This window comes from Ischnura elegans, chromosome 12 (assembly GCF_921293095.1).
Source record: "Ischnura elegans chromosome 12, ioIscEleg1.1, whole genome shotgun sequence".
NCBI classification, from domain to species: Eukaryota; Metazoa; Arthropoda; class Insecta; order Odonata; family Coenagrionidae; genus Ischnura; species Ischnura elegans.
This window is the reverse complement of record NC_060257.1, coordinates 48,935,020-48,961,961: the sequence shown is the minus strand read 5'-3', so window position 1 is coordinate 48,961,961 and position 26,942 is coordinate 48,935,020. Positions and strand designations below refer to the sequence as shown.

The window sequence follows — 26,942 nt, the reverse complement described above, 5'->3', positions numbered from 1 at the left end:
GGTATATGAAATGGCAAAGCTAGATTCAGAAACGACTATTGAAAAGTTGAGAGACATATTCGCCAGGTTTGGAATTCCAAAATTGCTAGTGAGTGACAATGGAAGGCAGTTTGTTTCACAAGAATTTGTAAACTTTTGTGCTGTGAATAAAATTAAACATGTAACTTCTGCTCCATTTCATTCAGCAAGCAATGGTGCTGCTGAAAATGCTGTTAAGACTTTCAAATATTCTTTATATAAACTGTTAAGTGATGATAAACACAAAGGTTGCTCATTAAATAAACTCATAAATAAGGTTTTGTTTACCTTTAGAAATACTCCACACTGTATAACCAATGAAAGTCCATCTTATAGGATGTTCAATAGGAAAGTTAGAAGTATATTTGAATATGTCAAAGAAACTACATTAGATTGCAAACCTTCTCGGAAATTGTTAAACCTGAAAATGAAGATTTAATTTGGCGTACTGATGCTACATGCTGATCAGATGATTAAAACGTGCGACTTCAATTCAGGTTTGGAGCAAGGGCATGTTATAAATAGTGACTTCGGAGAGCTTGACACTAATATATAGTCACCAAATAATGTAATGGCCAATACAAACCGACATGAAGGCGTTCACCAAAAATGTTAACCCAAACGATGGATTTTTCTGTTTTCATATTATTAGATAATTTGAGATGATGAAAGCCGGACACAGTTAAATTCCGGTTCATTGCACCACTCACGATTGTAAGAGAAAAACGCATATTTTCATTCACGGCGGTTCATCCACACTATAATAACATATACAAGTTTCTGACGAGACTCGATGAATTTCTCATCATTGCATTCCATGCAACTTATTAAGTGAGTATCGTTGGTCTTGCGAAATGATACATAAGCTCAAATTAATTTGAAAGCAAGAATACCTTAAAATGTATGTGCTTTTCCCCGTAATGTACGGTACTACGACAAAAATACAATGACTCAGGAAGTTTCATCAAAAATACCCGATTATATAACTTAGGGCGTAAATAATTCACACAGCTTTTCAACTCTAAGTTACGAATGAATAGTTAAATAAGTATTTTTAACTGAGTACTGAGTTTCAAACGCATAACACACCAAAGGGCAAGCTAAGAAAGAATATTCGATACTATAAACTTGGCTGCAAAATTATAATTCCCAGTACCTCCTTCAAACACACGTTTACTGAACGAAATAATACAAGAAACAACTAAAATAAAAGAATTTTCCGTCGAATTGCCGCTACAATATTTTATATCACCACTTTTAGTATTGGAGACATTCATCAACATCCCCAAGCCACATCTAGCTAGAAATTTCATCCAAATAATTACAGCGTGAAAGGGTAAGTAAGGCGTAACCTTACTGTTTATCGTGGAGGTGAAACTGTCTCTTCTGATCGCCCGAATCCACTCTCCAACTCAAGATATTTTGGAAAGCTAAAAACTTTAACTTAATTGGGTCCACTCCTGGAGTTTTCTACGCACCCCGGCACTGAACACGTTAAAGGCGTTTTTCACAAAAAATACCTCACAAACACATGTTTCTTAAGCCCAGCGAATGAAATTCAAGAAAAAAAGGAAAATTCACTATCCTCAGAAACTTCAATTTTCAACAACTAACACCACATAAAACCCTAAAAATTCGTGAAACTTAACGTACTTCACTCGTACACAACGAGTTTCAGGAATATCACTACTTCGCTCAGAGATGATCTTATGAGTGGACTCATTAAAACCGATAATGCGCAAATAGGCAATTATCAGTTTTTAAAGTGAATATTAATCCACAAATATAATTTTCCTCGAGCGAGAATGTCAAAAGCATTTAAGTCTGTGGTAAGAATTTATTGAGAAATAATTAAAACTATTAATTATTGAAGCAATAACACAAACAATATTAAAATCAACCTCCAAATACATTTTGGCGCGTAGAATTTTTTCGAGAAACCAACACTTGAAGCCAACCAACACTCTGACATTCGTCCACCGTTCGATGCTTACATGAAATCTCGTTGTAAATCACTTTTAATAACGATATAAATTGCCAATTTACTAGGATATCCCTGAATAATAGCAGAGTTCAAAATGAAATAAAAGGATAGAAACCCACCTAGGAATTTCTGTCGGCTGGAACTCGTTTCTTGGAGTGGCCATGGAAGAATCTTACATGGAATGGCAAGTATCATTAAATATCTACCAGATGCATAGGAATATGTCTATTTAATAAAAGTATTTCCACTGCTTAATCTACAAAAAATACCGTCATTTTAAATACTGATGATAGTAATTTCTAAAAATATTTGAAGAAAAGCTACATACATCAACATTTAAAAAATTATTGATGAAAAAGAAGCCATCGAAAGTTTCCGCAGAATTTATAACCATTACACGCATTTAATAAATCAAAAATGATAGATGACTGTTAATTGTCTCAGTTCCACGATGGTTCTACGTGTCCTCGTCCTTTGGAATTTAGAATACACTTTATACTATTGTTATGTACTCGGGTGTCCCAAGTATATTTTTTACTTGAAGCGCAGAAGAAACGTTTCTCAAATTTCATTCGTGGTTTAAGTTTCAAAAGTCGCCGCCAGGGGTTAAGATGAGTTTCAGTACTCATTTGTTTTTAGTTCCCAATAACGCCGGGGGTGGCGTGAGGGGACATAATAGCGGGCATTTCAAACCTCATATGTTTTCAGTTTACAACACGGCGAGTAGACTTGGGGCGTAGTCCAGTACAAGCTCCCAGTGCTCCGAAGCACTGGAAGCGAGTCTTTTCGTGGTCCAGTAGAAGCTACAAAAGCTCCCGTGGCGCTCTCGTACGTCACGCATGACGTCACTATATTCGCTTCTCTCTCGCTACAAACGCTCCCAAGAAATAGGTAGGGCGGCTGGAGCGAACCGGTTTTCAGCGCGAATTTGAACGGGAAGGAAGGCAAAAGAAAATGGTGTTCATAACAATTGTGGACCTGGCCGGCAATAATATGACCATTTGGAGTTGATGGAAGAAGTCGCTAAGAGAGCCTGGATAGTAAATGCTAAAAACAAATGGTTAAAGAACTATTCGGGGAATATTACGGTGAGGCAAATGGCTGTAACTCAATGGTTTCACAATTCAGAGTCGCCACGGGCCAGATCGGGGAAGAAATTGAGCGGCAAGACCAAGATATCTTATAAAATTTGTTGTGATAATTAATTATATATAATATTATTTAATTATTAGTGGTTTAAGCTTGAGCTAGCGAGAAGGGGAGATAGAAAATGGCTATTCGAAATTAATAAGACATGTATAGTGAGTGAACTTTCCGGTCGAAGCATTCCGTCCGTTACATATAAGAATTATGTTAATTTTGTAAGTTATATTGATTTATTTGTTATTTAGATCAATTATTAGTTAATTGAACTTGATATTGCGTGAAATTGAGATAGAATATGACTTCTTAGGTTAGGGTACGTGAACTTCTAGTTAAAGCATTCCGTTTGTTGCTTTTTGGCGGCCAACCTAGGTTTTCTTCAAGCTTTCCCCATGAAGATTGTATTCTCTGTTAAATGATGATATCTTCCTCTAATCTTCAACTGAAGTTTAATCAATTATTGATGTTCGGTTGTATTTTACTTATGTAATTTTCTTAAGGTCAGGTTGACACGCATTGCATTTATGCTTAAGGCTCGTTGTTGACGAGATTGGTTCAAGTGTAGGACTGCTTTTGAGACTGTCATACAATGTCATGAGTGCAATTGATAAATCGTATAAAGGACACTCCACTTAAGGCCTTTTTACACCTACATAAATCCGTACAAGTCTAAATGTATGAACGCGAGGAAGAACACGAAATGTACCGTACGGTTGCGTTGTTGCACGTTAAGTGGTTTCACGTGTAACCACTCAACTTGTGCAAATGCATGATCGACAAATTTAACCTATTTTAGCTAGGTTCAAACATTCGTACATGTTCCGTTTCGGTCCACAAAAATAATTCACGCAAATAGGCATTAACTTGTACCTGTATCGTTTAAACGCAGGCTATTAGATGAGTTAAGTTAATTAGGCTTATTTTTCGTTTAATTGAAATTTCTCTAATAAGGTATTTAATCAGTCTTATCTTCTTTCATATGTATCATATGATCTGCTCTTTATAGTTTAAGTTTATCACCTTGTTGTTAGAGGATTTGGGTGGGTAAAATCTTCAGGACAAGCATCGGTCTGCTGTGGTGCCCGATCATGGTATCCAATGAAGATCTAATATTAAATAGATTTCTTGTGGTGTACCCCATGGTCATATTCTTTTTGTCATTTATATTACTGACCTCTCTAACAAGCTAAGTAAAGTACAAGGGGCTATAACAATCCCTAATTCAGACGATCTAATATCCGAGCAGACGATACTAGTAAAACAAACGACTAACAAATGCTACAATCGCTCCAGCCATGATCCAGTAGGGTAGCACTGGGAGCGATAGGAGCGAAAGTGGACCACGAATCTGTAGCGTCTGTAGCGGGAGCACTTGGGAGCATTGGGAGCGTGTACTGGACTACGCCCTTGTAGGTGAGGGGGGGAGAAATTCGCGGCGAAGCGGGGTTGCGCCGCTACCCCGGCCACCGTGGCGTGGCAATCGCGTGACGTCAGGATAACAGCCAATCGGCAACGACTAGCAGACAACAGCAAACCGTTTGTAATCGTTTGAATCTAAACTGATTGCCTTCGTCTCACCGTTGTCATGCCTTTGGATACGGCGCGCGGAAAACTCCTGATAACCCTATCAAATTGCATTCATTTCCTCGGAATGAACGTCTGTAAGTACAAAGTGAAAGAATCTTGTAGTATAAGTTGGCCATTAATGCACTGTACGATATGTCACATAAAAACAATCTGTTTTTATGTGACATATCGTACTTAGCGTATAATATTCTTATGTTCTTGGAGTATCTGTGGATTTTTTTCATTAGTGTCATGCTATATATGTGCTGTAAATGGTGTTATGACGGGGTAAATGCAAGTGCAAAGGGTGGGGACTTAAGTACTATTAGGGCATTATTTTCTTCCATGCGAGAGACAGTCATTCACTATAAGATAATTTTCCACGGGAGTACCCTTATATTAGGGAAGCTGGCGTGATGAGTAATCCCTTTGAAGATCGTCCTTTCTACTCCTCCAACACTTTGGCAAAGATATCCTATCTTTATTTCAGATTTGCGGGTGAAAAAATGTTCACCATCGATGACCCTCCACATCTCCTGAAGTGCCCACGAAACATGTTCATGGAATATGACAATAAAGAAGAGGTATAAACATTAGCAAATACTTCAAAATTGTCAGTATTATGTAAATAACCATAATTAATTATAAATTTTGTTGTAGATGACAGTTGGTGGTGTAGCTATTACAAGGGTTGGAAAATAGACCCACAATGAGGAGACTAAAGAATCTGAGTGGAAGACACTGGGAATATCGTTCACTTCCCCAAGATATCCACCTCTACTCTTAATCCTAGGTGAAGAGAGAAAATGAAAGGGAGCCTTGCCGCCCATGCATTCTGTCGATTACTGTCTTCTCCATTTGGACATTTTTGTTCGGTTAGGTGAGTATGATTTCATACAGATTTGAGAAACTGTAAATAGATAAATTTAGTAAGGGAGACATCCATGTTATTTTTACTGTCTATTGCAGGGTGGATTGATTAAGGTGTGAGTGTGACTGCAGAAATCGTTCAATTCATAAAGCAGTTTTGCAGCTTTAATGGAAGTGCCCAACAGAAGAACTCGAATGGAAATCTTGTGGCCTCTTGCATGATAAATGTCAGCATCTGGAATTTTAGGAAGAAGGTATTGAAAAAGTTTATATATTTGTGATTCGCCAATTCTGTGCAGTCTCTATAGTGGGTATTTCTATATTATGTTGTATATTTTATTTATCAAATTGCATTTCTCTAACAATTTGCATTTCTCTGACCAAGCATTAGCCTGTACCTCTCCTGATGTTTTCACAAAGTTGTATGGTATGGTTTTTTGGAAAGTATCTTTCCCTGTTACTCATTTAGTCTGTTTAATTACTCATGCACCAAGATTCAATAGAACACATCAGTCAGATTACACAACATAGCCAACATTCTTAGCACACCTTACAAAATTATTCGGTACATATAATGGCCTGACTTATTTCAACAATCAACGATGGGAATACCATTCAAGATATGTATAAACATACTGTTTCCTGTGTAAGATGAAGGAGATATTATTTCTTTGTATCTTATGAGATATTCTTTTCTCTGTCTTTTAGGGAAGTGTAATGAAACTTTGTCTTAAGGCCTCACCCTTAGTGAGCAAGATATGAGAAATATTAGTGAAAACAGTAGTTACAGTTTTTGCTACCAACTTTAATAAAATAACCATTACTTAAAGACAACGAGTACCAAAGCCTCTAATTTTTGCATGGCAGTGGTAATACAGCCAACTTTTTGAACAGAGGACAGTAAAGGGCATCATGTTTTTTTAAAATTCATAGCCTAAATGCCTCTTTTTTTTTGATCTATAAAAATGGCCATTGTCTGAGACGAGGAACTCCAATGTATTCAATGAGATAGGTAGAGAAAGTATGACTCACTTTTTGCATTTTTCTTTCAATTCTCCAAAATTATTGTTGCTGTGAGAACAATATTGGTGTCAACAGCATAGGGAATGGATTGGAACCATTTATTTGTAGAAAACTATTTATATGATCATTTATGTCTGAAAGTGATAGGATAGGCACAGGGAAGGAGCTTAATGGAACTCCTTGCTTCAGGCCTGTACCCAGGCAAATGAAAGTTACACCATTTCCTGAGGTAATGACAAATTGAATATGGTCCGACAAGTAGGTTTCAATCAAAATTAGCTATGACACAAAAACCATCAAGTCAAGTTTATTGAGTATCAATTGGTGGTCCACAGTGTTAAAAACTTTTGAGAAATCAAAAAATATTGTAGCAACTTCCATTTTATTATCTAGTGCATTGATAATCTGGTTTTCTAAGTGATGGATTTCAGAAGATGAGATTACTGTTTCCTGCCCTTGGTATTTATGGTTAGGAAGTAAATATCTATGTCCTTATTGATGTTGGGGGAATATGAATTATTTAATCAGTATAACTGCATTTATCAAGGGAGATATTATCGTGGGAAGAAACGGATTGCTAGACAAGTGAATCTCATCTATTTGTCAGCATAAATGTGAAAATTATAACTTCATATCTCAAATGAAACTTGCCTAAAGGAGGTAGTAAAGAAATGCTGCCTTCGATTTTTGGTAACCAAAACGGTTGTTCCATAAGAAATGCACAAGGATAAATGTTTTACCACCCTAAACACTTAAGGTCACTCAAAAAAATTTTTCAAACAAAGGAGTGGATACTGCTTTGGCAAATCTGGACAGCTTTTAATGGAAATTTTGAAGCATGTAGTAGGGCATTTGCAATTTTCTGACATTTTCCGACCTTGAGTTTTACATGATTTCAATGTGGATTGTACGCCCCTAAAATTGATTAATTTGGAAATTCCTAGTAAGTTTACATGGAGACTACTGTTCATTATTCCAGACTTAGGATTCTTTTGAATGCAAAAGTGTATTTTTTCCATCCTTTGAAATAAATAAATAAATATTTAAGGCTGGGTAAATTAATCAAATTTCAAAGTAAGACAGAGAGTTGGGTTTTTCTGTAATCAGAAAAATCTTTCCCGTTCCCACCTCATTGTTTTGTTTGCTTTTATTTAATAGTTCAGTCAGACTGTTGAAAAGTTACTGCAGTCAAAATTTTTAAATACACGAGTGTTCCTACTGCTAATTTGCTTTGAGTTGTATTCTCACGTGTAAAGATTTTTTAGATTAATTCATTTAGTCATTCATTTTACATAACAAATGAGGACCATAGAAGCCTATAGGGGGACTAGTGCAATTTTTTTACATAATAGCTGATAATTCTTGGTAATTAATTGCACTTATCTTTCTTGGTTTCTAAGATCCTCAATTATTCAGTAAAACCTCTTTACATCGCAATGGAGGGGACCAAAATTTGGGCAATTTGATGTTTGGAGGTAGTTAGGCTGTCTCGGGAGTATCTCCTTGGTATGATAAGTATTTTATGAGATAAAGAGGTTCACTACAAAGAGGTTTGATCTCTGCATTTCTCCAGGGTTTTCTTCCGCGTCAGATTGTTGGTTGACAACAGTTTCAACAATCTGACGCGGAAGAAAACCCTGGAGAAATGCAGAGATCAAACCATCGCCACGGAAACCTACGCTCTAACATTACAGAGAGGTTTGCCTATAAATTTACATGTAAAACTGACCGCAGGGGTGGTATGAAGTGTGGAGGTTTATGATGTAAAGAGGTTCACTGCATAGAGGTTTTACTGCATATGTACATAATCCTAACAGCAAAACACATTTGAATTTTTAAGGGAGTCTTAAATCATGTGACATTATTGACAATGGTAAGATATTTTCATAATAATATGTTTTGTACCTTGGCTTTACTTCAACTTCAAAAGTCACCTCAATTCATGTGATATGTAATAACATCCCTTTCACTACAGTAATTTCTCCTGTGTTTAGAAATTTTGATTTGATTACTAATTTTGTGCAATATGGATTAAAAACTGGAATGAGATACCATGGATTAGTAGTGGTTTTCTGTTCATCGTACTCTACACTGTACAGTGCAGTATAATCTCCTAAGTTTGATATATGATAAGTACATTTGAGAGATTCAGCCATAATAGTGTGTGTGGAAACCAAATTGGAAATAGGAAAGATTCACTTTGTTACTTTTCATTGATACGAATGCACTTTGAGATATGAATGGATAACTGCAGCTGAAAATTTTTCCAACCGGTTACAGTAGGCTATATGCTTTTTGAAACATCCTACTATGTTTGTTAGGTAGGCAACTAAAAATCGTCAGTAACAATCCCGATTTGGTTGACAACCGAACATCATCTGTAGCCGACCGGGTTCAGTAGGCTACCGAGAATCATCTGCCTGAGTGAATTCTTCCCATTTCCAATTTGATTTCCACCCTTACCAAAATGTCTGAAGCCTTCTCATTTAAACTCAACTGATTTGGGCGTTACTTAGTAGAATGATGAAATATTCATGGTGAAACAAAAACAAAGTACTGTTCCAAAAACTTTTTATTTGGTATCAACTATCTTGTATGATGTTGGGCACGATATGGTGGAAGTTTTAATATTAGTAAAATAAGACATTGCAATATTTCCACTGACTTTTATTATGACACTAACATTTCGTCATTACAAACAACATTATCAGGTGTTGCTTGGCCATACTTGATAACGTTGTTTGTAACGACGGAACACGTAGTGTCATAATAAAACTCAGTGGAAATATTGCAATGTCTTATTTTACTAATGCTATCAACTAGTTTCAACATCATTACCAAGACAATTTGTCTTGATAGCATATAAAAAGTTTGTGAAACAGTATTTGGTTTTCGTTTCAACTTCTAATTTAATTATATTGCATCAAACGTAGGACATTATACTGTAGTACACATTACGGTATATAGCCTGATATTTACAATAAAATTTTGTACATTAATTGTTATGATGGAAGCTTATTTGTTAATATAATGACTACATTTTCAATGTATAAATATTATTTTAATGTGTGTTGGTTGTAACCCATGTTTATTGATTTGAGCTTTCCTAACTTTTTACAATGTTAGTTTAGACTGGTAGAACGTACGAGTGGTACATAGGAGTTTCGTTCCAATTAATTCTTACAAACTAATCCTTATCCGCTTTACGTGTGAATTTTGTGGACTCCTGTCCTGCTTGTTAAAGAATAATTTCTGTTGTAATAACGATTTTTCATGTACAGACACCAGCTCAAAATAAAGGCTTTTGAAGCGTAATCGGATTTTTTACTTATTTGAAGCAGTAATACCCCTATCCTTATAAGATCCCTACAAAATCCTGTCCCTAAATTCGCGCTGGTTAAAGGGAATAAGAAAAAATAATAAGTAATACGTAAATACAGCAATATATGCAGACGACATTGGCAGTCAATTCCGATTGGCTGTTATCCTGACGTCACGCGATTGCCACGCCACGGTGGCCGGGGTAGCGGCGCAACCCCGCTTCGCCGCGAATTTCTCCCCCCCTCACCTACAAGTCTACTCGCCGTGTTTACAATGTTGCCAAAGGGGCGCTGTCCCCTAACGACGGATTGCTCGGTTTTCATGTGGTCGGTTCGGGTAAGGGATGGGATGGGTTGGGTTGGGTTAGATGGCAGCACTGGTACGGTTGGGTTGGGTTAGATGGCAGCACTGTTACGGTTGGGTTGGGTTAGATGGCAGCACTAGTACGGTTGGGTTGGGTTAGATGGCAGCACTGGTACGGTTGGGTTGGGTTAGATGGCAGCACTGGTACGGTTGGGTTGGGTTAGATGGCAGCACTGGTACGGTTGGGTTGGGTTCGATGGCAGCACTGGTACGATTGGGTTGGGTTAGATGGCAGCACTGGTACGGTTGGGTTGGGTTAGATGGCAGCACTGGTACGATTGGGTTGGGTTAGATGGCAGCACTGGTACGGTTGGGTTGGGTTAGATGGCAGCACTGGTACGGTTGGGTTGGGCTAGATGGCAGCACTGGTACGGTTGGGTTGGGTTAGATGGCAGCACTGGTACGGTTGGGTTGGGTTAGATGGCAGCACTGGTACGGTTGGGTTGGGTTAGATGGCAGCACTGGTACGATTGGGTTGGGTTAGATGGCAGCACTGGTACATTTGGGTTGGGTTAGATGGCACTACTGGTACGATTAAGTTCGGATTTTGCCCGTCGGATGGCAGTACATGCGTGCAATAACTCCGCAGCTCTCTATGTGTTCTGTGCATCTCTTGCGCACCCATTCGCTGTGGTCCGGCATATGAATGGCAACCATATGATAATGATGATCTATTTTATTTGATGTTTGTATTATATTCACACAGTGGGTAGGATTTTTCATACTTTTTTTTGAATGACTCTCCTTTTGAAGGAATTCATTGTCATGACAACTCCTCGGACTGAACCATTCAAATATTTTTTATCCAGTATTTCTCCTATAATTTCCTTCTGTGAACTTGTATTTTATAAATGCTGAGAGTTTCGGTGAACCTTAAATGGCAGAGTTAACAATCTAATACCACATAAGAGATATTATTCTGAATATATAGTGAATTCTTCTTGGAATGGTTTTCTGCCAGCCTCTCGAAAACCTCAACGAATAGCAACTCTTCGTAGGCTTACAGATGACCTAATTAGGGTTAAAACCAAACACGATTGGCATTTGTGTTTCATGGATAATATAATTACGTGAAAAGAAAGAGATTTTTTGATACACTTTTTCAATTTAAAGAAACAGTTTCTGTTAGTAGCATTTAATTTAAATGTTTGAAAAGCCCACCTGTTGGGTTGGGTTTTAATGAAGGGAATTAATGTTGAGTGCCTGTTTTATAATGTCGTCGAAGCCTTTCGAAAACAATTTTCAGTGCCATAGCATCCTGCGCAATATGTATGCCTATCCTTTACACTACAAAATTGTCGACCATGGTCACACCTATACTTTCCCGTTTACACCACAATGGTATGATCATAATTTCCCGTTTACACACCGCGAATACCGGCCGTACCACTGTTTCATAAAACGTCATGCAAAACTCGCAAATCGTCTTTCAGCTGATATTTTTCGTCTCTATCTATCTTATCTATCGCTCCACTGTACTTTGAGGAAGCGATAAATATAATTGATGAATTAATGTAACATAGAAAAAATCTGTTGCATCGATTTAAGGAAGTATTTAGCAGGTGATGGTAGGAGATATTGAAATTTTATCACAAATCTTTTGCTTGTCAGATGATTGCGGATTCGATGTTTGTAACATATCCACACAGTGACTAGGATTTTTTATAACTTTCTTTGAATGACCTTCCTTTTGAAGGAATTCATTGTCATGAAAATTCCTCGGACTAAATCATCCAAACACTATTTCAACCAGTTTTATTTCCTTCGTAGTTTAAATAGCAAATATTGCATGATCCGTAACCTTTTGCACATTCACTCGTCTTGTGGCCTAGTGTTTATGACCTGCAATATTAATTTATTGGCAGTTTCCTATAATTTCATTCTGTGAACATGTATCTTATAAATGGTAAGACTTTCAGTGAACCTTAAATGGCAGACTTAACAATCCAATACCACATAAGTGATATTTTTTAAAGATATAGTGAATGTATTCCTCTTCGAATAGTTTCCTACCAGCCTCTTGAAAATCTCAACGAATATCAACTTCTTTGTAGGCGTAAGTGAGACCTTATTAGGGTTAAAAACCAATCACGACCGGAAATATATAGTTATGTGAAAAGAAAGAGATTTAGTGATACACTATTTCAATTTTTAAAAAGCAGTTCCTGTGAGTAGTATTCAATTTTAATGTTTGAAAACCAAACCTGTAGACAGGTTCAAAATGGTTAAATTAGCTATGAACTTAAAATTCGATAAAGAATATCAGTTAATTGATCTAGGAGATCATTGCACGAAAGGTTTCAAGCATGCATTTAACGTTGATATAGCCACATTTTTTCAGTGGTAATTAGCAATAAGCAGGAGAAATTACTTGTGAACAATCCTTTTTACTCTCTTGATGAATTTTTTGATTGCACTGCATTGTTACATGTAATATTTTATCTCTGTTCTTTGTATTCTAATCAATATTGCACATAGTCAAGTAATGTACATGTATCTTTGTTTATTTTGTATTTGACGTTGTCTATTACTGAAAAGTTAAACGACAATAAAATCTTTTTATTATTTATTATTATTAATATTCAGTATCGCAAGATCAACTTGGCCACAAATAATCCTTTCAATTTATATTAAGACGTGGAGATTTCGATACTTGTACATACCTTGTTTATTAATCCAAGCTTATCCTAGTATATTTAGTACATGTACTCTTTCAGCGCGTGAATCCAGTTAAAAGTTTCAACATTCTCTTGATGATTCCTAGATTCGTTAAAGCTTTACTGACAGTTCCTTATAGTTTTAGTTTTACCTCATAATTCAGGAATGCAAAGTATAACTTTTATAGGCATAACTTTTTCAATGGTAATTAGCAATAAGCAGGAGAAGAGTTATACAACAATGAGGCGGTTCATTACAATTTACTAATTAAAGGGGATAGGAAAAATATATGTATAGGAATTAATAATGTAGATGATGAATAGGGTACGTATCCTTGCAAGATCGTCTGTCGTGTAGGTAAGGGTTTTAAATTGGGGAGGGATAGAAGGTATAAAGTGTTGTAATCAGACAGTGAGATTCCTAATTTATTAATTATTCGATTTGAGAAATTTATTTTTGACAGGTTCAAGCTGGATTCTCTGTATTATGATACGGTGACCAGTTAAGAACTGAGTATATTCCAATTTGCAACGTACCAAAGCATGAATATTGTTAAATTTTTCTCAGATTCTCATCATGAATTCTACATTCTTTTAGCTTCCTTGATTTAGTTATGCAGTCAACAGGATCCGTGGGCTAGTTCTTAGGCATAATTATTGTTGAATGAAATTTGTTATTGTGGTTCATAGTTTACCTTATTACTTCACAGTATGAATGTTGTGTACGCTCAAGAATTTTGTGTTTGTATGTATCTGTAGTTCTCGCCTCCACAAGAATGATAATCTTGCTGCAGAATTGACTCTGTTTCCTCAAAATTTGAGATATTGTCAGTGTGGAGCCCGGCTCTTTAAGGAAGTTTTTGTTGTAATTCAACCCTACCAAGCCGTACTTTGACTGAAATGAATACCATGGTATACAATAAAATTATGCTGATAATGTGTGTTAAAGATTCTCAATAGTCAATGATTTACATGACTTGGCATCGGTATACAACGATTACAAGTTCTCCTGAGGAAAGTTTGAAGAAGAAATTTCTATGGACATTTTATTATTTTGGAAATTTTCCCTATTGAACTGTAGGTGGCCCCATCAGATGGCTTCCTGAGGTTCATCTGTCTGGACAAGCAAATCAGGTTGTTCAAGGATCAGTGTCTCCAGGCACGCTCCTCCTTCCTGCAAGAGTTCCTTTTGGAGATTAAGCACGCCACGGAAAAACAGCTGCTTGACGCTGGATTTGAGCAAAATCCTCAACAAAGTGAGTTCTTCATTAAGGTAACTGCATGAGGAAAATGATATTCTTAACCCTTCTTTGGGCACATAAAATCTTGTTATGCGGTTGGGTGTGTGGGCCACACTGATGGCCCAAATTCAATTTATTTTAATTTCCTTAAGTGTTCAACATTTCGTAAAAAAGTTTTTTCGTAATAATGAATTTAGACTTTGTTTATTGACCTTCAGATCTAAAAAATCTACAATACTGTTGAATGAACTGCAAAACTGACTTGAGCACCCTTTAAAACCTATGTTTAGACACGTTGGTTGTCACGATGGTCCCACATTTACCTCTATGACCTTTGACCTCAGTATTAGCCTTGGAGGTCAAATAGTGGATAAGACGAGTATTTGGACACTACCAATGACTTGGGCACCCTTTAAAACCCATGAACCACCACCTTTGTTGACTGATCACCCGCTGATTGGGTCGACCTGGGTAGCAAAATTCTGCTCTATCACTGGAGCACCAAAAAAGACCTACACATCTGAGAAATTTGTACTTTTACTTTTTTGGGACGGTTAAGCACTACACATCCTAATGTATTCTAAATCCATTCCAAGGGCTCCCCATTAGTCCATGGACTAATGGGGAGCCCTTGTGTGCCTTGAGAGCAAGTTACAAAAACATTCACTGGGAAAATATGCATGTATGTGCCAAATTTCCCAATGATCGGTGCAGTGGATTTTGGGGTCTATCAATCTTGGACTAACAATTATAAGAACTTCCTCTTTTATATATTAATGTTTTAGTTTTTGTTGCATTTAAGGGTTACTATCAATTTTTGTTAATTTTAAGAAGGAAATGTTGTTATTCTAGGTAGTGCACAGGTAGATAGTGGAGGTTGTGATGGCCCAGCAACTTTCTGCTTTCAATCTAGCGCTTGGGAAAGATGTGGCCTTGAGAGCTATGAGCTGCAAGAAGTACATCAGCAAAGGGATCCTGAGTTTGTTTCAATACTTCAGAGCATAAGAATTGGTCGGTAAGTATTCTTAGAGAAAATAGTCCATTCTATATTTTATTTGGAAATAAATAACATTAGGTTGGTATCAGTGTAGGTGAAATACAATATCCCTTTAAAATTTGTTTTCAAACCTTGATAGTGAGGGAAACTTGGTATTTCAGTGACAGTCTTTGTAATTATTCCCTAGTTTTTCATCTTGATATTTGTATGCAGTCATGCTTTTTTTCTTGAGGCTCTAAAGTAATGAGTTACATATTTAGATACACATGTATGGTTTTGAGCATCATATAATTATGTAATTTGGTAGAATATACCCAAATAAGTCGTATGTATTTGCAATGAAAAGATTTTTCTCTTGGTTGATAGCTTTTCATATATCCATAGTACTTTTTTTACTCAATGGCTCTAAAGGTTTGATCTCTGTGATATTTATTACAAAGCTCTCAGAATTATAAAGGCTTCATAATTGTGGTCAGGACATAATTCATTATTATGAGAAGGCATGTATACTATAAAAGTTATCCTGATTTACGCATCCTGAAAGCCATCATTTTTTCAATGAAAATTCATCCACTGCATCAGCTAACTCAGTGTGAATATATTTGTTAAATATTTTGCATGGTTCATCAACTTACCAAGGCCTACATTTGAGCTGAGATTCTTTGAATTATTTTACCGAGGCTGATTCACCATTCTAACTCTCCTATCGCCTTAAAATTTTAATAGCTCTTATAGTACTCTTTTCCACAGTTAATTCCTAGGCGGCAAGTTTGATGGCAGGGTAGTGATTGTGGTTTCATCAACCCAAGGAAACATTGCTCTTGGAGAGAACTTAATTCTTGGCTTGTCTCATGCCTTGCCTTCATCATCCTTGGGAATTGCAGCGTGGGAGGGAAATAAAGGCTTGCTTCTTTCCTTTGGCAGTATTACCTCTGAATCTACATTTGTGCCATTTACCACTGCAATGGTTCTGGAGATCATGTAATGGGTTTCTCCGTTCTGTCGTTTAAGTATTAATTTCTAACTGCCACCATTGATTAAAATATGACTGAATTCATAGGATCGCATTAGACATGAGTTGATACCATATTTCTCCGAATATAGTCCCACCCCCTAATTTTGAGGCTTCAGTTACGGGAAAAATATTAAAAATGCATTTAAATATAGTCCCCCTTAACTTTTACTATGGGCATTTTTGGAAAAAAAGGGGGAACTATATTCAAATAAATATGGTACTTAGTTTCCAGGGAATGAAAAGAACAGGCTGAATCACCCAAGTAGTGTTATCATGGCATGATTACTCTTTCATTAATTTTGCCTAAGATCTTATGCTGAAGGATAAGAGCAGAGAAATCTGATAAAAATGAATGAATATAATGTAATGGTTAGTTTTTAAACTAGTTTTTCTTGTCGAATTAACATGGAAATGACAACCATTGTGCAAGTGAACAATTAAATTTTTAAATGCAATGGCCAACAATGGCAGTGTAAGCAGCTGAGCTTTTATTTGTTTCCCCAATTGAGCGGCCAAAGTTTCTTCATATTGCACTTAAATTGTCACGCTAACCAACAATGTAACATTTTACATTCATTGATATGATACATGGGTTATTCTACCCAAAGTTTAACCAGGTGCTTACCCCTTGCCTGAGTCACGAATTTCGACCCGAGGTTGGCATATAGTCTTCATTTCATTGAGAAACAAAAACCCCAAAACGTTTTGTAACACATACAGGTTTACAAGATATTGCAACTTTGTAAAACTCAAATTTTAACAAAAGGTCTAGGGTTTAGACATATCATTGGAGGATATAAGGAAGATTAAAAAGCATGCAATGGCTGCACTGGGTTGTGTCCACAATAAGCGAGGAAAATGAAAGGGAAAGCTACATCGTCAAAAATTGATTTGAAAAATTGAAATACAGCAGACTCCTGATTTCCCGGCTGCAGTTTATCTGTGTTGCGGATAATCCCGGCATGAGTTTAATACTTCATCAATGTTTTCTGTTATTTTAAAGAGCCTGGATTCAGGGGCGCAATTAGGAATTAAGGCTAGGGGGGGGGTTTCAGGCGCAGCTAATGCTGGGGTGCCTGGGAGTGTGGTATACCCACCAGGGTAAGGGGAGATGTGGGGTCCCTCCACCAGAAAAAAATTAAGATACATAAATGGTTCAAAATGTTGAGTTTTACGGCCTTCTGAGGGATTTTTATTAATCCTCATACTATTCTATAAGCAATATTAATCCAATTAAGTAAAATACATTTAACAAATTTCTCTGAGCTCTGAGGGGGTTTTATTCCCCAAAAATCCCCCACCGCTGCACCACTGCCTGGATTCATTGAGAGGTCTCTTTGCCATACCACGATCTTTTTAGCAGCAATAATGTGATTGTACTTGTATTCCTTCTGCTCCGGATAGACCTGGTTTTGAAAATCACGAAATCACGTATCCTTGGCTGTGTGATCATGGATACAGAAAAGTGGTTTGCATCAATGCTTCAAAACCACAGTGCGATGTCGGAAGCTACAGTGGAACCTCATTAAAGCGAGTACGGGCTATAGCGAAACCCCCGCTATTACGAGAGATAGCTGATGCACCGTCAATTGACCCTATAATAAGCATGTTAAAAAATTCTTTTTCACGAGGCCCTTTTGGTGTTGGCTCTCACCATAGCGAGGGTTTCACCGCCGGAAAAACTTACATCAAGACTCCTTAATCTCTGTAATTGCTAGCGATTTGTTAGAAATTAAGTTAATGGAGTGCTCAGTCTCAAATTTATGCGGTAAACTGTCGTTCAATAAATAAGTAGTTAATTTTGGTGAAAATATTGTGGCATTAGCATTCGCGAATGCTTGATCCTCTTTTGTTCCTGGGACGGCAGAAAGCTGTCATCAGCATACCCGCACGTCCATGAGTTGCATGAATAGAAAGCATTTGACGGCAGACACCATGGCCAAAAAAACACCAAACACGTCTAAGCGAGAAAATAAAAATAAAGGAGTAATATGAGAGTGTCGAAATTAATTTATCTTCCTATTCGCTCTTCACAATTAAAAAAAAACAAAAGCGCCCAAGCAATGCAGACTACGTAGAGTTATAAGGAGCTTTTTTCGGGTGGTTTTGCCCACTCCAGTCTGCAGGAACTTCTGAGAAAGGGGCTACGCCTAAGCCTAAAGCGGAGTATTTCAGGGATAGATTGCGAATCGAGAATTTCAAGAGTGCGGAGAATAGATTATACTGATGCAAAGCACCAAAGCGTTATCTCCCCTCATCAATGCTGATGATGCCTGCGGTGTAAACCTGAAGTCGTGGAAGAAAGGACTCCGATCATAAGTATCTTAAGAAGTATTCGCCGCATGATATAACATAGAAGAAACGGAACTTTTTTACATCCTACTCCCCGACAAAATCCTTGCAGTACTAGGTATTTCTTGCAATGATGCCTCTAAAGGTATGTAGTGCACCTTAGCAATGATGTAGGATGTATGATGCAATGATACTGAGCGTGAATTGTCCGGATGGATGTATTTATTCTCCGTTGGGGATTCACTAGGGTGAACTATTCGTGTCAGTGGTTGGAGTCGTACTGGTGCTCTGTTCCGTCATGTGGGTAGCCGAACATCCACTGGTGGCCGCTGGAAGAACTCACAGAATAACTGACTCTCCTTTGCAGTGCCGTGGTAAACTCGGTGTATTATTTCAAATACGTCGCGAGCGAAACACTCAAAAAGGAACTTTTTTTAACAACGGCAATTTTAATCGCATCATTTTTCAAGCTTAGCATACTTTTTACTGTAGATGATGAAGATATTACATTATCTGATAGAAAAAGTCTTCTAAGGCAGGAATGTTATACAACCTTCCACCGTTTTCGACTGCAGAAACAAATGCAATACATTATGTCACTTCACTGCCGCTTAATGTATAGGAACAATAAAAATACACCAATGGAAACATTTGAGGCATTAAATAACCGCGATACAGTTTTATTAGTTAATTTTTGAATTTTCAGTGGAAAATAAAAAAAGTAATAGAATGATTACGTAAATGCACTAATTAAGTGCATAGAAAAATGGCTTCGTCGGTCGGTCGTGGCATAATGATTTACAAAACAATGCTTTGCATGATATTTATTCAGTGCGGCGCTTATAAATTGTTTGAATAGTTAGTCGTTGTTTGAGTAAGGAAATTTAGTGATGCAAAAAAACATCACCTTTCGCCTGGATTTATGCTTACGTTTATCGGATAGAAATTAATCTGTCGCTGCACCACTCCTGTTCCTGTATAACTGTTCGCAACAGGTATATTGGCTATTATTTGCTCCACCTCCGGTAAAGCGACAATTTGCTATAGCGAGTGTTTATTGGTGCACCGTGGGGTGTCGTTTTATCGAGGTTGCACTGTAAACTGTCGGGCAAAATGCGACATAGTCGTGTCTCGCACAAGTTACCTCGGTAGCAACAGCGGGACGTGGATACATGAACCCGGAGTGCGGTCATGCACTGGGAGGCTTGGAAAACAGGAAGATGGAGCTCTCGAGAATGCAGCTAGTGTCATCATGCAGCAGCGGTTCTAGAGTATCCACACTGGCGATTGCCTGGTTATGACTCATCCAATCTCTCTCCTTTCACTTCCCCCGCTGCCTTTACTTACACGAATCCCTTCCTCTTCAGTTAGACCTTCATTAGTCACGGCATTAACATGCCTGAGTGCAACAAAATGTCTGGTACTCTTGGGCTGCATTAATCAACATGTGAGACCACAGCAATAATTGCGCATTTGCATTGCAGCATTCTTTTAAAGACCATGGATAACATTTTTGTTGACTTAGGATTGGTTAACTGTTGAAGAATCTTTTAAATTAATCAAGAGTTTTTTCCCTGCCGCTTATTGTCATTTTCATTCCTTGAGTAGACGTTCAAGTAAACTTGAAACATTCCTTGCTGGCAAGTAAATGAAATAATTACGTTTTACAAAGAAGACACTGATGGAAATAATAAGTCTGGTGTAGCTTAGCATTAAAATGCAGTAATTCAAGTGATTTTGCATCCAATTTTATTTTTTATATAGATCGCGGAAAACATTGAAAGAGAGTGAAAATCGTGCATGGATAATGTGCAGCACGGATAAGTCGCAGCCGCATAATCGGGATTCTGCTGTATCTACATTTTCACAAGTACATATTTTAATAGATGCATTATATTGAGATACATTGGACTTTTAAAGAACTCCATCAATTTTGCCTATAGAATAGTCTCTGAAATTCTATGAGCAAGGAGGAGAAAATAGCCTGGATAACCCACAAAACAGATGATTGCAAAAGCAGGCCATAAGGACTCTCTTCAACCTATCTTATAGAGAGTCCTGTAGACCTTATTTTAGTAAGGCCAGTATAATGCCCCTACCCTCCTTGTATATTTTTGAACTCATTCTGTTTGTTAAAAATAACATGAATTTATATGAGTTAAACTGCAACATTCACCAGCATCATACCAGGTCAAACCTAGATATCCACATCAAAACTAGATCTACCACACTAAATACTGAGGGTCCATACCACAAAGGAGCAAAACTCCACAATTCACTCCCACAAAATATTAAAAAAATCAACAATTTTTTTAAATTCAAAACTGAGCTAAAAAAATTTTTAATACAAAAACCTTTATATTCTACTGATGAATTTTATGCTGTATGTAAAGAAAAACTTAAATGAGTTATGTTGTATGTAAGGAAAAACTTAAATGTAAATTAATGTATTAACTATTGTCCTGATGTATCTTTAATTGTCATTTGCATACACACTGTGTTCTATTGCCATTGTTTGTTTGTGTTTTATCCTTTATGTAATGTAACTTGACGAAGCTATGCAATTGTATTGCCTTCAGCGAATAAATTATTATTATTATTATTATTAGGAAATTGATAATCGAGGGTTGCCTGTCCTCAAATAACTATACACAAAAGAACCAGACTTCTGAAATCCCGATTGGCAAGTTAACATGGTGTAAGTTTATTTCATAAAGATCGAATGGTATTACAACTTGACTGCGACTAGTTTCAATGAGTTATTCAAAGAAAGGAGAGCATTAAGTTTGAGTTCCATCGATTATTCCATGAAGACTTTACCTGGTAACTCCATTAAACGTGACTGGTTGATTTGATCTGCATCTTTGGTATGACTGCACAGACGAGTAGCCAGGATACCTCCTTCCTCAACCTGGTTAGATATCGTTGAAGTAAGTTTCTCTGAAATCTCTTCTTTGACCCTAAGAGAGGCAAAAGAAAAGGTATTGTCACACTGAGTTAGCTGATGCAGTGGATGAATTTTCATTGAAAAAATGATGGCTTTCAGGATGCGTAAATCAGGATAACTTTTATAGTATACATGCCTTCTCATAATAATGAATTATGTCCTGACCACAATTATGAAGCCTTTATAATTCTGAGAGCTTTGTAATAAATATCACAGAGATCAAACCTTCTACCAAATTACATAATTATATGATGCTCAAAACCATACATGTGTATCTAAATATGTAACTCATTACTTTAGAGCCTCAAGAAAAAAAGCATGACTGTATACAAATATCAAGATGAAAAACTATGGAATAATTACAAAGACTGTCACTGAAATACCAAGTTTCCCTCACTATCAAGGTTTGAAAACAAATTTTAAAGGGATATTGTATTTCACCTACACTGATACCAACCTAATGTTATTTATTTCCAAATAAAATATAGAATGGACTATTTTCTCTAAGAATACTTACCGACCAATTCTTATGCTCTGAAGTATTGAAACAAACTCAGGATCCCTTTGCTGATGTACTTCTTGCAGCTCATAGCTCTCAAGGCCACATCTTTCCCAAGCGCTAGATTGAAAGCAGAAAGTTGCTGGGCCATCATAACCTCCACTATCTACCTGTGCACTACCTAGAATAACAACATTTCCTTCTTAAAATTAACAAAAATTGATAGTAACCCTTAAATGCAACAAAAACTAAAACATTAATATATAAAAGAGGAAGTTCTTATAATTGTTAGTCCAAGATTGATAGACCCCAAAATCCACTGCACCGATCATTGGGAAATTTGGCACATACATGCATATTTTCCCAGAGAATGTTTTTGTAACTTGCTCTCAAGGCACACAAGGGCTCCCCATTAGTCCATGGACTAATGGGGAGCCCTTGGAATGGATTTAGAATACATTAGGATGTGTAGTGCTTAACCGTCCCAAAAAAGTAAAAGTACAAATTTCTCAGATGTGTAGGTCTTTTTTGGTGCTCCAGTGATAGAGAAGAATTTTGCTACCCAGGTCGACCCAATCAGCGGGTGATCAGTCAACAAAGGTGGTGGTTCATGGGTTTTAAAGGGTGCCCAAGTCATTGGTAGTGTCCAAATACTCGTCTTATCCACTATTTGACCTCCAATCTTCTTCTTCTTCTTCCTTCCAGGATTAGGCTACTAAGCCTGTTCCGGCTCCACATCACCATCTTTTCCTTGGTCTTCCTATACTTCTCTTGCCAAATGGTTGATATTCCATTGCTTGCTTTGGAATTCTTTCATTTGGCATTCGAAGTAAATGTTCTTTCCATCTATGTTTGTATTCTTTTAATTTGTCAGTGACCGCTTGGACACCCAGTTCATCTCTTATTTGAGTGTTTCTTATTTTATCCAATATTGTGCAACCTTTAACTGATCTTAAAAATTTCATTTCAGACGATTCTATCTGCCTTAATTCCTTCTTTTTTGTTACCCAACATTCTGATCCGTAGAGTACAGTAGGGACTGCCATCACTTTGTAAAATTTTATTTGTGTTTCTTTTCTTGTTTTGTTCTTCAGAGTTCTTCTGATAGTGCCACATATTCTCTGGAAAGTGTTAACCTTATTCATAATATCTTTTTCCTCGTCATATGTTATGTTGCATCCTAAGTACTGGAAGTGCGACACTTGCTCCAGGACTTGATCCTCAATAACAATTTTTGTTCTTATCGGGTTGCTTCCTAAAAATGCCATAGTCTTTGTTTTGTTTTTTGAAATTCTCAGGTTGTATAGCTTGCTCAACTCGTGTAGTCTGTGTACTGCCATCTGGAGTTTGTCCTCTTTATCTTGTATTATAACCTGATCGTCAGCAAACAGCATCGTATTTAAGTATTGAGATGGTCCTATTTCTATGCCTGGTGATACATTATTCTCTTTCCACATTCTTAGAACGTCATCTATGTATAGATTAAACAAGGTTTGGGATAGGCTGCAACCCTGTCTAACTCCTCGGTTAATGATAATTTCTTGGGTGATCTGTTTCCCTGTGTCAATTACAATTCTGGTGTCTCTGTATAGACTCTGGGAAGCTTTTATCAGATGTCTAGGAAACCCTCTTTTCTGCATAACTGACCATAACGTTTCTCTATTCACACGATCGAATGCTTTTTCAAAATCTATGAATGCCAGATGCGTTTCCAGATTGAACTCTCTTCGTTTTTGAATTATTTGTTTTAAAGTAAAAACATCGTCGATGCAAGATCTTCCTTTCCTAAATCCAGCCTGTTCTTCTAATAAAATGGTATCAGAGATAGCTTGTAGTCTAGTATTTATTATTCTACTGTAAATTTTGTATGCAGTATTTAGTAGGCTTATACCTCTGTAATTCTCTGGATTATTTCTTTTTCCTTTTTTAAACAATGAAACAACCTTCGCCACATTCCAATCCTTTGGGATTTCAAGCTTTTTCCAACACATGTTGTATAGATGGAGGATTCTTATTTGTAGGGATGTACCTCCATATTTTATCAGCTCTGATTCAATTCCATCTATGCCAGCAGCTTTCCTATTTTTTGTCTTCTTCAGAGCACATTCTAGTTCTTTCAAGTCAATAGGGTCTACTCCTATTGTTTCCTCTGGAGTGTTGATCGTATCATCTAATGTTGGATCATACCATAATCTCCTATAGTGTTCTATCCATTCTTCCTTCGGTATAACATTTAGTTGGGCAGTATCTTTCTCTGATTTGTTAAGTTGTTTCATCAGTTTATATGCTATTTCTTGCCTACCATGAATATCCTCCTCTACTCCACTTATAAATCTATCCCATGATATCATATGTGCATTCCTTATTATTGCTTTCGTACGGTTTCTGACCCTGTGATATTTTTCTTTCGTTTCCTCTGTTTTTCTCTGTAGGTATTCTCTGTATGCTTTGTTTTTATTTTCGATGGCCTGTGCTATCTCTTCGTTCCAGATTTTTAAACCTCTTTTCCGTTTCTTTTTATTTCTGGTGCCCAAAACTTCATTAGCTATTTGTAAAATAGCTTTCTTAAGATTTTCCCATTCCTTATTGATGTCATGTTCTGGTTTTATGTGTTCGAGCAGTTGTGTAATCCTGTGTTGGTACAGTTTTCGAATACTACTCTCTTTCAAAAGGTATGTTTTGAAGATTTTCTTTACTTGACATTGTTTCTTTTCCGTATTATGCTTTTTCCACCTTGCCCATAGTTGTATTTTTGCCTTAACAAGGCTAATACTGAGGTCAAAGGTCATAGAGGTAAATGTGGGACCATCGTGACAACCAACGTGTCTAAACATAGGTTTTAAAGGGTGCTCAAGTCAGTTTTGCAGTTCATTCAACAGTATTGTAGATTTTTTAGATCTGAAGGTCAATAAACAAAGTCTAAATTTATTATTACGAAAAAACTTTTTTACGAAATGTTGAACACTTAAGGAAATTAAAATAAATTGAATTTGGGCCATCAGTGTGGCCCACACACCCAACCGCATAACAAGATTTTATGTGCCCAAAGAAGGGTTAAGGATATCATTTTCCTCATGCAGTTACCTTAATGAAGAACTCACTTGTTGAGGATTTTGCTCAAATCCAGCGTCAAGCAGCTGTTTTTCCGTGGCCTGCTTAATCTCCAAAAGGAACTCTTGCAGGAAGGAGGAGCGTGCCTGGAGACACTGATCGATCCTTGAACATCCTGATTTGCTTGTCCAGACAGATGAACCTCAGGAAGCCATCTGATGGGGCCACCTACAGTTCAATAGGGAAAATTTCCAAAATAATAAAATGTCCATAGAAATTTCTTCTTCAAACTTTCCTCAGGAGAACTTGCAATCGTTGTATACCGATGCCAAGTCATGTAAATCATTGACTATTGAGAATCTTTAACACACATTATCAGCATAATTTTATTGTATACCATGGTATTCATTTCAGTCAAAGTACGGCTTGGTAGGGTTGAATTACAACAAAAACTTCCTTAAAGAGCCGGGCTCCACACTGACAATATCTCAAATTTTGAGGAAACAGAGTCAATTCTGCAGCAAGATTATCATACTTGTGGAGGCGAGAACTACAGATACATACAAACACAAAATTCTTGAGCGAACACAACATTCATACTGTGAAGTAATAAGGTAAACTATATGAACCACAATAACAAAAATTCATTCAACAATAATTATGCCTAAGAACTAGCCCACGGATCCTGTTGACTGCATAACTAAATCAAGGAAGCTAAAAGAATGTAGAATTCATGATGAGAATCTGAGAAAAATTTAACAATATTCATGCTTTGGTACGTTGCAAATTGGAATATACTCAGTTCTTAACTGGTCACCGTATCATAATACAGAGAATCCAGCTTGAACCTGTCAAAAATAAATTTCTCAAATCGAATAATTAATAAATTAGGAATCTCACTGTCTGATTACAACACTTTATACCTTCTATCCCTCCCCAATTTAAACCCTTACCTACACGACAGACGATCTTGCAAGGATACGTACCCTATTCATCACCTACATTATTAATTCCTATACATATATTTTTCCTATCCCCTTTAATTAGTAAATTGTAATGAACCGCCTCATTGTTGTATAACTCTTCTCCTGCTTATTGCTAATTACCACTGAAAAAGTTATGCCTATAAAAGTTACACTTTGCATTCCTGAATTATGAGGTAAAACTAAAAAACTATAAGGAACTGTCAGTAAAGCTTTAACGAATCTAGGAATCATCAAGAGAATGTTGAAACTTTTAACTGGATTCACGCGCTGAAAGAGTACATGCACTAAATATACTAGGATAAGCTTGGATTAATAAACAAGGTATGTACAAGTATCGAAATCTCCACGTCTTAATATAAATTGAAAGGATTATTTGTGGCCAAGTTGATCTTGCGATACTGAATATTAATAATAATAAATAATAAAAAGATTTTATTGTCGTTTAACTTTTCAGTAATAGACAACATCAAATACAAAATAAACAAAGATACATGTACATTACTTGACTATGTGCAATATTGATTAGAATACAAAGAACAGAGATAAAATATTACATGTAACAATGCAGTGCAATCAAAAAATTCATCAAGAGAGTAAAAAGGATTGTTCACAAGTAATTTCTCCTGCTTATTGCTAATTACCACTGAAAAAATGTGGCTATATCAACGTTAAATGCATGCTTGAAACCTTTCGTGCAATGATCTCCTAGATCAATTAACTGATATTCTTTATCGAATTTTAAGTTCATAGCTAATTTAACCATTTTGAACCTGTCTACAGGTTTGGTTTTCAAACATTAAAATTGAATACTACTCACAGGAACTGCTTTTTAAAAATTGAAATAGTGTATCACTAAATCTCTTTCTTTTCACATAACTATATATTTCCGGTCGTGATTGGTTTTTAACCCTAATAAGGTCTCACTTACGCCTACAAAGAAGTTGATATTCGTTGAGATTTTCAAGAGGC

The 26,942-nt window shown here is 36.6% G+C and overlaps 1 protein-coding gene and 1 long non-coding RNA gene across 6 annotated transcripts in view; one reads left to right on the top strand and one right to left on the bottom strand.

Annotated features, from left to right (window-relative positions):
• The window catches only part of LOC124168897 (DNA repair protein XRCC2), a 48,279-nt gene extending 21,860 nt beyond the window's left edge, over positions 1-26,419 (bottom strand). Inside the window, exons 1-4 of one of the 5 annotated variants that reach the window (XR_006867006.1) lie at positions 25,385-26,419; positions 25,021-25,215; positions 21,955-22,117; positions 21,105-21,450 (exon numbers count right to left, since the gene is read on the bottom strand). The gene's annotated coding sequence lies outside the window, so the exon portion shown is untranslated. Of the gene's footprint in view, positions 1-21,104; positions 21,451-21,954; positions 22,118-22,287; positions 22,357-25,020 lie in introns of those variants that run through there. The other 4 variants (XR_006867008.1, XR_006867007.1, XR_006867005.1 and 1 more) reach the window with 4 other exon arrangements.
• On the top strand, positions 4,891-5,721 carry LOC124168901. The gene is made up of 3 exons (XR_006867011.1): positions 4,891-5,295; positions 5,372-5,591; positions 5,681-5,721. It is a non-coding gene; the product is annotated as an uncharacterized LOC124168901 (long non-coding RNA).
• Positions 26,420-26,942: the final 523 nt, after the last annotated feature.